Genomic DNA, 12,912 nt, shown 5'->3' with positions numbered 1-12,912 from the left:
ATAGGGGGAAAAACAACTTCACAGCCCGATGTTGCTAGAGTTTGGCAGCCAAACGGGGTTTGCACAGGCTGTTGTTGGCAGCAGTTTTCATTGGTTTAGGGTCTCCTTTCTGGAAAGACAAGATCCAGCTGTCAGGCATGGATGCCCAGCCTGTGCAGGCAAGGTTGGCCTGTGTGCTCTCCTGCTGAGCAGCCCTCCTTCTGCGCCTCTCCCATCTGCCCTGCTTTATGTGCAGTTCTCTTACCATTATCATCATTATTGTTGCCCTTTGAAACTTTGGGGGATATTAGCCAGCAAATACCTTAAATTCTGTTTAATCCTTTCTCTCACAGGGGGGTGTAATTTACTATTTTCCCCCTTTTGGTTATACAGATCTCTGAAATGAATACTCCTTTTCCTGTAATTCCTTATATGTAAGCTAGTAACAAGTCTCTCTGGCGACTTTGGATAAAACAGTAATATCATATGTTTTAGCATGATATAGTCTTACATTTTATCATGTTGTATTCCTAAACAAGGAGAGAAAACTTCATGTTATTTTCCTTAAATATTTATGTTTTAATTTATATATTTGATTCAAGCTAAACTTACTGTTGCATTATAGCAAGTACTGAAAATAATGATAGCAAGATTTTTCTGCAAGAGCTGTGTTACATTCCTGTACACTTAGAATAAATGCTGTTGTCACTGCCAGCTATTGTTTGCATTTGGGCATTGTTTGAGTTGATAAATGGAGTGATGTTATTTCATATAGCAACCTAAATAAACAAAAATAACCTAGGATCTCTGTAATGTTCATTGATTATCTTTGGTAGATCCCTCAAAATACACAGCACTTAACAGAAAAAGAAATCTTTACCATTGCTGTTCAGATTATGGTTATCATCCTGATGCAACTAGCCCCATGACTGTCCCTTACTGATATAGATCAGCAGGATTTAGCTCTTCTTCTTTCAGACTCTCTGGGTAGAAAAATGAAATTACCGTGAATTCTTCCTAGAGCAATAGCATAGAAGGAATTATTCAGTCCTCAAAAAAAAATCTTTTTAAGCAATGTCTATTACTAGAAAATATTTTAAAACTTCTTTTAGAAAGTGGTTCTTTTCTTGCTCTTGAACTGAAGATATTTGAGCGAACACTTTGTATGTGACAAAATTTCAGAAACTATAACTTTCCAGAATTCTGGAGAAGAATCTGGAGAAGAATCTTTCTGCATCTGAGAAGAGTTCTGGATAAACTGTGCATGTGAAATAATATATAGCTATACTATTTCCTTATTAGAAAACTTTTTCTCGGTATCTCTGTACTAAGTGGAATTTTCTCATTGGATTAATAGCTAGACTAGAGCTGTTGTTTGTTCACATAACTCTGATCTTACTTTTCCCCTGCCCCAGTAACTTATTTGTTTTTTCTGTAATTTGGCAAGGAAAATCAGATTTTTGATCATAAAGGAATAAAGTTGCAGAGTTGCAGTGACATTTACTTTATATTACCTCTGTAGGTTCAAAGGATGTGCTTTTACCTCTGTAGTCCACCATTCCAATATGCGCAGAGTCCAACCAGCTATACATGAGAATTTGAGGGACCTCCACTAAATAATAACTCACTTTTATTAATTCATAGTCAATCCCTCCTGAGATGGAAACTTTATTCAGTCAAATAGGGTCAGAAAGATCCTTTCCAAGGTCAGCATTCATGCACCTTCATCCAGGAAGCCAGGTTCACTTCCATATCTTGAGCACGATCAAAATATTTACAGCAATGTATCAAGACAATAAATACAACAAAAGCTTAGGTGTTAAAAGTTCACTTGTGGGAGTGAGTTGGCAGTTGAGGAGGAATTTTTGCCCCCATTGTGCAATGGAGAAGGTGTATTTTGGCACTTTAACTGAGGTTTTTGGAGGACAGGGAGTTGTTTGTTTGGGAAGGGGCAGTCTGCAGCTATATCCACACATAGATGTGGTACATCCCGATTAGTATAAACCAGCACTATGAGTGATACAGCTGAGGACTTTTTCCTTGTGTTATCCTAAATCTTCCCTTTGTTGCTATGAACTCAGTGAAATCTCATTATACCAAGGTTAAAGCCAGCCAAACAAAAGCCATGTATTCCTATCTCCTTTGTCAGCATTATTCAAATGGCTGTAGAAGTCGATCTCCATTTAGTTACTCTTTGGCTTAACTGGTATGTATTTAGCCCATCTAATATTTCTATAAGGCTGTCTTGCCAGAGAATTATCACTTCTGTTATGATACCCTGGATTCCTTCCAGTCTGTCATTGTCTCTCTGTAATGAGATGTCCAGAACTGTTGCAGGTGTAGTTGTATTTATTGTCCTACATAGGCAAAATACCCTCTGTTGATTGAACGCTGTTTAAAAAGCTATGGACTTTGTGCTGTCAAACCACATTGCAAAAGCATTTCTTGATTGCCTCACTACTATTACTAGGTCTCTCTCTATGGTTTTGAGGGTGGAGTATTAATTTTTTTCAATTCATTGAAACAACTGAAGAAACCTAATCTTTCCATTTCCATAGAAGTACGAGGCAACTAAGCTGACTAGGCACCTAACTTTTACTTGGAGTAGGTTAAGTAGGATGTATCCCTTGTGAAATAGGTTGTAAAAAGCAATTGTTACAGCCTAAGTGACACAAAAATTCAGTGAAGGGAAGGCAAACCTTAATCTGTGAAAGACAGATCATCAGGTCCATAGTCATACTTTCTGAGACTTATATAAATGATGAATACAACTCATTTTTGATCGGCTTATTGTGTAGAAGAAGGCAGAACTAGTGAGTAGCTAACTCGGATACTAGGCATGACCTGAATAAGGCAGACAGAGGCATCTCTGTCACTTTTATAGGTGAAGACCAAGAGATGTGAAAGAACAGTGTCTAAAATTGCAGTCACAAATGTTGTTTTTCTCTCAGAGACTGTAGCATCTTTAAAATTCAGCAGTTCCCTTGATGTCTGTCAATGTGTCTGTTTGTTTTCTGGAAGAATAAGATGAAATGCTCATTTTTGGTAAGGTCAAAACCTTTTGTTTTCAAGCTTACCTGGAAAGTTTTGATTGTTTCAAGATTCATATTCTTGCTTTAGCATATAAAATAAAAATATAACTCTATATGCTTTGAAACAGAAAGTATATTTACATTTATCTCTTACCTTAAAAGTCCAGTCAAGAGAAAACTATATAATTTGGTTAAAACTATATAGTTTAGTTGATGTTGTCCTTGTAACTAAAAAAAAAAAAAAAAAAAAAAAAAAGACATTAGAAACTTTCTGTTTCTTTTTACTGTTATTTTTATGGGATAGTAATTGCTATATTCAATCGGTTATCGAGTTATTTTCGAAACTCTGAATGGAGTGTGCAAGGCCAACGTAGCAAGAGGATAGGTTAGATCATGCACAAATGTAAGGACACAACCCAGATATCATTATTAGTATACAAGCTGGGATCAGTTGTTCTATTTCAAACACCAGTTCAAATAGTTCAGCTTAATGGGGGCACTTTTTATAATAACTGAATTCCAAATTGCCATCTTTTATTGTGATCTCCCTGCAGAGCCAGTGCTATAAGTAAAATCAAAGCTTCACTGAAGAATGCAGCTCTGCCTAGGACTTTACCTTCTCTTTCTGTCGGTACCTTGGACAAGACCAAGTGAGTCAACAACTGCCTGCTGGATGTGGGAAGCTTCTAACAGAGGATTTTTCAAAGATTTTCCCCTAAGAAGGATCCTAGTCTTCTAATGAGAACATGTGGCTTTGTCAGCCCCCATCTTTAAGGGATGCAGCCGGCATTTTTTCTCTCCATTAGAAAGTATCATCAGTATAAGTACTAAGCTCACTTACCAATAAATCACCAAGTAGATTGAAGTATTCCAAATGTAATCATAACTAACCTCACTTGAAGAAGACTTGGACTGATGTGAATCAAAGCTGCCCTTCTTTACAAGGATAATATTGTGTAAATTTTCCTATCCAGAAGCAATGAGACATGCTACAATGACCATGACTTAATCATTCTGACGAAACAGAGGATCAGCATTTGCAAGTGAACATGTTAGCTTTTAAAATACTTTTTAGAGAGAAATATGGCAAAGTATAAAAAAAATAAAAACTATTACTTTATATTAGTACGTATGACCTAACAGCTACTAGTTTTACTTGGAAAATATAGGGTCACTGAGATATCAAAGGTAGTTATGATTTCAGTAAAAATACTTGCAAAAAGTAGAGTGGGCACCACTTTTTGCAGTATCTGCAAGAATTCCCTTAACCCTTTAGCACTTATGTGTATAGACAGCATAGTTGCTTTTACAGTAGGTGAATGTAATGATAAATGTCTAGCATAGTTGAGAATTAAAACAGCATAGGTGGTCACAGATGGGGGATTTTGCTTTTCTCCTGGAGGTGACTGGCTTTGCTACACTTTAGCTGTTGATTAATACCTATTATGGAGTGGCAGTTTGCTGTCAAATGGCCCTTTAAAGGACTAGTTTATAATCCCACAGCTAATGACCTTGGATTCCTCTTGGATCTGGTACAGATTTTAATAGCTTTCCTCCACACCATCCTTAACAAAATAAATCTCAAAAAAAAAAAATCAAGTTTAAAAGTAAAATTCTTAAACACTAAATTATTATTTCTGTATTGCAAAAGTTCTCCTTTAATTTAGGATCCCAGTATTGATGATAATCGAAAGTGGTAACATTTGAGTAAAACAAGAAGAGCTGAACTCCATTCCACATTTGTCCTGGGTCGTTACTAAACTTCACAAACTTTGGAGAGCATCTTCACTTTGACCTCTCTCTGGGGCTCTGCTTTTCCTAGTCATCTGTCACCACTTCTACGCATATAACACTTTCAAAGCTGTGGTTTTGTCCACATATTTCCCCTGCCATTTTGCAGATGTTCTGCATAGCCATTTCTAACTTAATGTTCTCCTCTATGTTCTTGTATTGATATGATACCATTTGGTGGTGTTGTGCTGATACCATCATGACTCCTGCTGAGCAATATTTTCTTGTTTCCTGAGTGTATCCTGTCTGCATCCATCTTTATGTCTTTAAGGCAGGGAACATTTCCTCTCCTCTCCTCTCCTCTCCTCTCCTCTCCTCTCCTCTCCTCTCCTCTCCTCTCCTCTCCTCTCCTCTCTTCTCCTCTCCTCTCCGATTAATCCAGAGTGGCTCCTAGGCTCTCAGATAATACAAGTAGATGGTGATGATAGCAATATGATGCCATGTTCTAGTTTAGCAGATTGATTTTCCTTAACTATGAATCCCAGTTTTGGAATAAAATCTGATGCCTCAAAGACAGTTTTAAAACTCCTAAGTTCTTCCTTGGGACCAGTACTCCATCTTTGCTTTCCTAGCTGATCCAAAATTGAGACCATCAATAATTTCATGTTCATCTGGCACCATAAGTTATACCTACTGGATCCTATTAAAGAATACCTTATATTATATAGAGAAGTAAAGCACAGAAATATTTTCGTAGATTACGAAAGGAACCGTTTGTAAACATAGACGCGATATATCAATTGGAGCACAGAAAGGCTGGATACCTTTTTTTTCTGAGGCAAACAAAAAGAATAAAGATTTAGTTGCTCTATGAAAATAACTATGAAAACTCTTCTAAATAATAGTGCAGCCCTTCTTTCTTTAAGCAAAATGAGGTGGAATGCAGAAAGTAAAAGAATCAAAATTCAAAACCTCAGGAAAATAATCAGTCATTTTAAGAGCAGTGGGAGAGGTGTGCTTTTGGAGAAACATTAAATGCAGAATATGCAATGTATTCTTAAATATTCTTCATAATCATTATTTTTCTGGCTAATGCCAGTAGGCCTTTTCTGCTCTGCAGATCCCTAGTAAAAGTAAATGAAAGAACTAGAATCATGCTAAAGGTGAATTTAGAGGTGCAGGATGGATCCTAGTTGGGTAAATCCTCTTCCTTAGTGTTAATTCAGCCAAATCATAGGTATCAATTTTTTCAGAGACTGTTTAAGCACAGTATGGCTCATTCCCTTTCCAGAAGCAGCAACATCATTGTGTGTGTAGTAGGACTGTAACAGTGAGATAGGAAACTCACTTTCTTAGCTTTAATATTACAGAGACCATATATTCAGACTTTGCATTTGCACAATCGCTCACTATCAGGGAAAAATGAGAAGGGGAGAGAAGAGAGTTCATAAATAATCTTGAAGAATTAGACAGCTGACACCACTGCTGGTTGCTATTTTTGCACAGTACAAGAAAATGGGTACTGTTTATGTCCTCTCATAAAATCCCTTCTGTTGGAGGACACAGCCAGCACCTACGGCTGACTCTCTCTCCTGCATTATGCTAGGGCATCTTGGTGTGCTGCCGCCTACTCCCATCCTTCTCTAGGTCATGTTAGTGTAGCTCTGGATTTTCAGCAGAGCTACATGCTATGGAGTAGATGGGTTCCCCGGCATGCAGAAAAGCCAGAACTCCTTTCTGAGAACCAGGCTGGAGGTCAGCTTGTCTTGCTTCTCCATAACAAAAGATATGGGATGTGCTTGGGTAGCTTGGCTCGATGGAAGGAGCATGCCCTGACTGTGGTTGTGTCTTGGTTGTGTGGGTGCCAACAGTCTGCGCTATAGGCGGCTTCTGTATCAGCAGTGTGTAATAAGATCTCTTGTAATTGACACAGGGGTGCGTACTGTGTGGCCATCTGCATCAGCTGGGGCCTGCTGGCTTTGTGGGGCAGGTCTGTGTGAGCCAGCACCAGCCCCAGGGAAACACAGGAACACCACCATTAACTGTGACAGGAAGGTTTGATGATGAAGACTGGCCCCCAAAAAGCACTGAAAATATATGCTAATTAGCCCAGCCAAATCTGCAAGTGAGTTACCCCCCTGTGCTCTCTGGTGTGGTGGTTGTGGCTCCAGTATCAGCTGCCACCTCCAAAGTGTTTTGCTTCACGTGGAAGATCGGTAACATTAAATTCAAACATCTCTATAGGAAGTGAAAAACTAAGAGTCAGCGAGGCATCTGATCTTTTCTGAAGGCAACACAGTAGTCTACTTTCTTCAGAGCCAGTGATAATAGCAAAAGAGCAGCATGCAAATCTTGAAGAGAGTCAGGGGTGGAAAAACAACTGTAGAAGGAAGTATGTACCAAAAGAAAAGAGAACACTGGAGACATCTTACTCTGTAATTATTTTTTGCTTACTAATCCGTACATACTTTAGATATGTCTTTAGTTTAAAATAAATAATGAATATGATGGTAGGTCTTTTGTTCTGCACTTGAGTTGTGAGAAAGTTGAAAGTCTCGGTGTAGTTGTGTTGTAGCAAAATTTGATAAAAAAAAGCATTCTGCAATGAAGAGTCAGTAAGAATCACAAAGTTCAGTGGATCAGGGCCTGACTTCAAATTCATTTTAAGTGTTCACATAACTGCTATTGTTCTGGAGATCTGCTGGACAGAATCTGGTTTATACAAGATCTAAGTTCATAGAGATAGAAAGCCCCCTCAAATGTCAATCAGACTTCGATATGTAGGTGTTACATATAAAACTAGATTTAATAAAATAAAATGTCCGTGAACACATCCTATCCCTCCTTCACCTAATGACAGAAGTAATGAGTCATTTTTACAAAAAAGAAGATATAGATATGTCAATAAACTATCAATTCTGGTTCTTAATCATTAATCCAATTAGTTTTATTTAAAGCTCATGAAAAAAAAAATATATATCCTAACCATGGTTACCATGGTGAAGTAAAGTACAAAGTGTAACCTAAATCTATTTCTAAATATTAAATTATCAATTTAGCTATATTTCAGTCATTTTACCAAGACTAACCATAGCAAATGAAGGTGAAGAGAACAAATATGTTTATATCATCATAATGTACTACCTACCACTGTATGGTATGGCAGCCACATCATTTCTTAGCATTAATTAGGTTATTCTGTCACTATCATAGAGAATTAATAATCCAAATCTGCAGTGAATACACTTATGTGTATTCAAAACACTCTCGTTCACTATATTAAGATATTTTGTCTTGAAGTCTGGAAGAAATGTATATTTATATTCTGCCAGAATATTTCAAAATTTGCTGAAGTGATTGTCTTCTGCTTTTGCAAATCCATTTTTAAGAGGATAGGCTTTGAAAGTTTGGGAATACAGGCAATTAAATGAGTACAGGAAATTAAACTCCAGTAAAAAGGAAATGGAAAAGCTTATGAAGTACCTGTCAGATTAAGGACTTTGGACATTTTCTTATGAACAGTCATGAATAAGTTGCAAGCAAGAGAGCTACTGATAGCTATTTATGTTTATATGTAGAACTATGGGTAATGTAATAGTACTGAATATACTCTGAACTGTTCCTTTTCCATCTGTAACCTCATGCATATTCCAGAGCTTTCTACCCAAGAGACAAGTTTATTCACAGGCAGAAGAGAATATCCTTCAAAATCTAAAGTTGCAGTCCTGGTGCAGCAGTGGTTCCCCCTCCCTTCCCCTTTTAGATAGGAAAACCCTGTAGAAAGCTGTCAGGTAGGGTTGACTTCATTCACATGGTCCTGTTGGGAAAGGATTTCACATGAATGGCAAGGTGACAACTGATACTACGAGCACCTATGAAGGGAGTCAGCCCCATGAACTCAGAGGATATCTTGCAATCTGTTTTGACTTTTCATATCCTTTTTTAATTTTGTTTGTTTTTCTTTTCAGTTTACCATTCTGCTATTTTAACAGAAGAGTTCAGGACAAGTTATTTTTCACTTTTTATTTCCTGTGAGGAAAAGTATTGGCTATGGTAACATTATTTCTACAACTCTAACTTTATTTTTAACATCGTATTCTTTTCACATTGACTTGAATACAGACAAGTCTTCTGACCTTTACAGTTTTTTTTAGCTGACAAAGGCACTTTATGTTTTCTCGCTGTGATAGAATTAAGTCTCATCCTCCTAAGCAATAGGAATGAAAGTGTTCAAAGCAAAAATGGTTGAATCTTGCTAAACTAATACTCATGAGAACTGATTATATATAATGCATTACAAAATTGCATGATCTTTTAAGTCAGTGTGCCACTTTCACTATTTTATAGCTGACAGAATGAGTAGAAAGTGAGGTAATGAGCTGAAATATAAGGTAAAATACAAAAGGGGAAATTGTTTAGGTTTGAATGTGTCTGTCTGAAAGAAGAGAGGAGTATTGTCCCATCAGGCAGTTCTTTACTGCTTCATACAATTTGGAATGAGGTTGTCTTTCCTGAAAAGGCACCAAAAACTATCAGATTTTTTTAAATGGCATAGTAGTAATTTCTCTGCATAAGAATTGCAAACAGCTCCATTAATTTGAGGGGGAGGGTTCAATTCCAAGCCTATTGATATAGATGAGTGTCTTTCTGCTAACTTGACTGGACTTTAGATGAGGTCCAGAAAGTACGTAGTATTCAAAAAAACTCAAATAATAGTCAGGAAAACTGCTAGCTATGGGCAAAAAATGGTTACCTGGGAAAAAGCTTGTGTGCTAATGTAATTCCCACATACAAAAATAAAGGTCAGTTGGAGGGCACTTTAAAACTCTTCATGAAATTCTCTCTTCTATCCCAGTACTCACATCTGGGTAGAATGAGCATACTCTGGTATGTAGAAGAGGAATAGTCTTTTGACAGATACACCAAAAAAAAAAAAAAAAAAAAAACCCAGGTAAACAAACAAAAAAATCCCCATACTGGTGAAAGACAAGCAGCAAAAATTGATTTCTCTTTTTTCAACTCCAGATTGACCTTGCAGTACCAACAGTTTAAAAATATTTTTGTAGTGCTGTGTGAGCAACGTTCATATGAAATTAGTAGTAAAAAGATGCTGCATAATTGAATGTTCACTATTGTATGGATTATGAAATCAAATATGCAGAACATTCTGTCATTCTAAGGTGAAATAAACCTAAGAAACACTCTGATAGTTTCAGTTCTTGACCAGCTTAGAAATCAAAGGGAATGTTGACACCTAATTCTAAACAAGGGCAACCCATATAGCCATGCATAAAACTACTTTGGTACTTCTCATCTTTGAGATATTGACTCAAATACTATTAGGGCTTTAGTTGCTGACAATTAGATATTTTTAATGTAAAATAAAACCCTGAAATCCCAGTCCAGCATAGTTCATCTTAGTTTATTGATTGACTGTTCTCTTTATAGACTCAATCAGTAAAAGTTACCAATTTCCTTGCTACAATGCTTGCAGGAGTTGAAATCGGAAGTTAGCTAAACACATTGTTTTACTCTGCTTTATTTATATCTTCATAGCTTCATATGCTTCCATATAGCTTCACAGCATTCATCCATTTCCCATCTGCTTATCTGAAAAGCAGAAGGATCAAAAATACCAATATGTACCAGACATACAAATCATTATTCCTGGTATTTGTCTGGCAGTCTTAAAAATGGTAACATGAAGGTGTATACAAATCATCTATTGCTTGTACAGAGAAGTTAACCCTTACTAAACAGGACTTTACAAGCACTTTGCAGAATCAAGGTCACAAGAAGTTTAATTATGCTATTTGACATGGGTACTGGATCACATGTTTGGTGCTGGACATTGTGAAGTCCCAGTTCACAATCTGATGTGATACAGAAAACAACTTTCCACACACATGAACTAAAAGAGTTGCTTTAAACATACATTTTATCAGTTAATATGAAGCAGACTAGATGACTTAAAATATATAGCATCTAGCAACAATTAGAAAAGCTGATTCAAATGACGATTTATAGAGCATACATATGTAGGCTGAATTTCACTATTAGCTTTCCATGATGTGATTTTTATTTCATGAGATCCTCTTATGCACTTAAAAAAGCCAAGGACAAAATAAAAAACATGTTCCTCTTGAGTTAGGGGAAATCTTTGCTGAATTAAAAAAAAAGTTTATTGAAGAATATCTCACAACTGACAGTTTCATAGACATCCAAAAGTTTTTGAGAATTATCTGATGTTTAGTGCTAACTCTAGCTGGCAGTGTTCAGAGTTGTTGGGAGGGAAGAGAGATTAAAAAAATATATATATATATGTTTATGTTTGTATGAAGTATAGGCAAATTCCTCTCCTTTTTCTCTTGGAGTCAGGAGTACCTCAAAAAAACTGAGTTCACACAGGGATACTTTTCCCCAAATAAATGACACTGGTTTGACATAGAAGAAAAAAAATTCAGTCTGAGTCCTTACCTAACAGAATTGCTGACAGACAGCTTCATTCATTCTTCAATCGTGGGATTATATGGAAAACCACTATCTATAAATTGACTAGATATTTGAAAGCACCTGAATCTTCTAAATCTATCTTTGGGAGGCTGATAATTTCACCCTTAGGCAAGGAAAAATGTGGGGGTTTTTTTCCTCTCTGAGTGTAAATTTACATAAGGCCAAAGAAAGATTCCAAAAATGATACTTCTTTTCATTGCCCCCTCACTCTGGGGTGAGGTGTTCTGTCCGTCTCTCTCTAAACTGAAACTCAGTGTCTTGTATTGACTGAATTAGAGGCTCTGTGAAGATACTGGGGAAAATCTACCGAGATTTAGAATGCTTATTGTGAATTTTCTTTCAGAAGCTACAGCTGGAAGAAAAGATCATGTTTGCAAGTGTCCTTAAAACAAAACAAAACAAAAAACATCACCTTCCCTCCTTCTACCCAAACCCAATGAAAAGGTTGACAAGGACACATCAGCATACAGAAGAGAGAAAAGATTTCTGTATATAGGTAGGTTGACCGGTATGCCACTCTCTTGCTTGGCTTCAGGTCTTTTTATCAAATCAGCCACCCTGGATGAAACCATTTTGAACAGTCTATTGATGTGGGGAGCTTCAAAATGTTTCAAGTTCAGATTTATTTGATAAGAATATGTCAGAGTTTCACCCATTGCTCTCTGTTCTGCAGGGAAGTGCAGCCCATTCTGCCACCTTCATAAATGAGAGAATCCAGTTTTGCCACAGAAGGCTCAACATTTTTAATTGCTTTAATTTTACATCACAGCACCATCCTTCAGTTCTGCACAGGTTTAGGGCGCATGTCTATATAGTGGTGTACTGAAAGTAGTGTCATTCTCTCAACAATTTCTTTTTTCAGAAAAAACTTTTAGAAAAAAAAAGCTCTCTGACTGAAGAAAAGAAGTTGTGTGTCTGAGAAGTATGATTGAATTATTTTGTTCAAATACTTGATGTAAACCTCTCAAAAAGAAAGAAAGGCGAAGTCTGGAATTAGCATGGGTGTTTTTAGTTCAGCTTTATCTCAGGACTGGCATTTAAGTGCATGTCAAAAGGTTTTAAGTAAAGTTCTTGATTGTAGGTCAGTCCTCAGTGGATAAATCATAAAAACAACCACAAATAAGGCATACAATTGGCTATCCTCCTGCTGAAGAGAAATTGTGTTAAGGTAGACTAATGAATAATGAATCATTTTCTCACCCTTGGGGTGAACGCCCCTGTCAGGGCTGAGTCACTGTGAAAGCAGTATGCTGAAGTGACTTAAAATGCAGCAGCCTTTAGTGCCAGTAACAGATGGATATAACTTGGGTTTTATACATACTCATTTTTAGGCCTTCACGAGCCATGAGTACAAATATACAGGAAAATGAAAGATAAACTGTTATACCAGTCCCCTGTTTGTGCATACTTTAGCAAAGTGCTATGGGGAGACCTCTTAAAGCCATTTAAAATGACCACAGGGGATTGTCTTCTATGGTAGTCAGAGATGGATATTTTATTCCAGGGTTTCTTCATTGCTTCCCTTTTTCCATCAGACTGCAGACTTTCCTGGAATAAGCAGTGTGCTACTTCTGCATAATGAAACTGCATCTTTTACATTTTCTGCTGAAAATTTGTTCTGATGTGATCAGCAGTTTACCTAGTCACCTGGAGGTGT

This window comes from Apteryx mantelli, chromosome 1, assembly GCF_036417845.1.
Source record: "Apteryx mantelli isolate bAptMan1 chromosome 1, bAptMan1.hap1, whole genome shotgun sequence".
NCBI classification, from domain to species: Eukaryota; Metazoa; Chordata; class Aves; order Apterygiformes; family Apterygidae; genus Apteryx; species Apteryx mantelli.
This window is presented reverse-complemented; position numbering follows the sequence as displayed.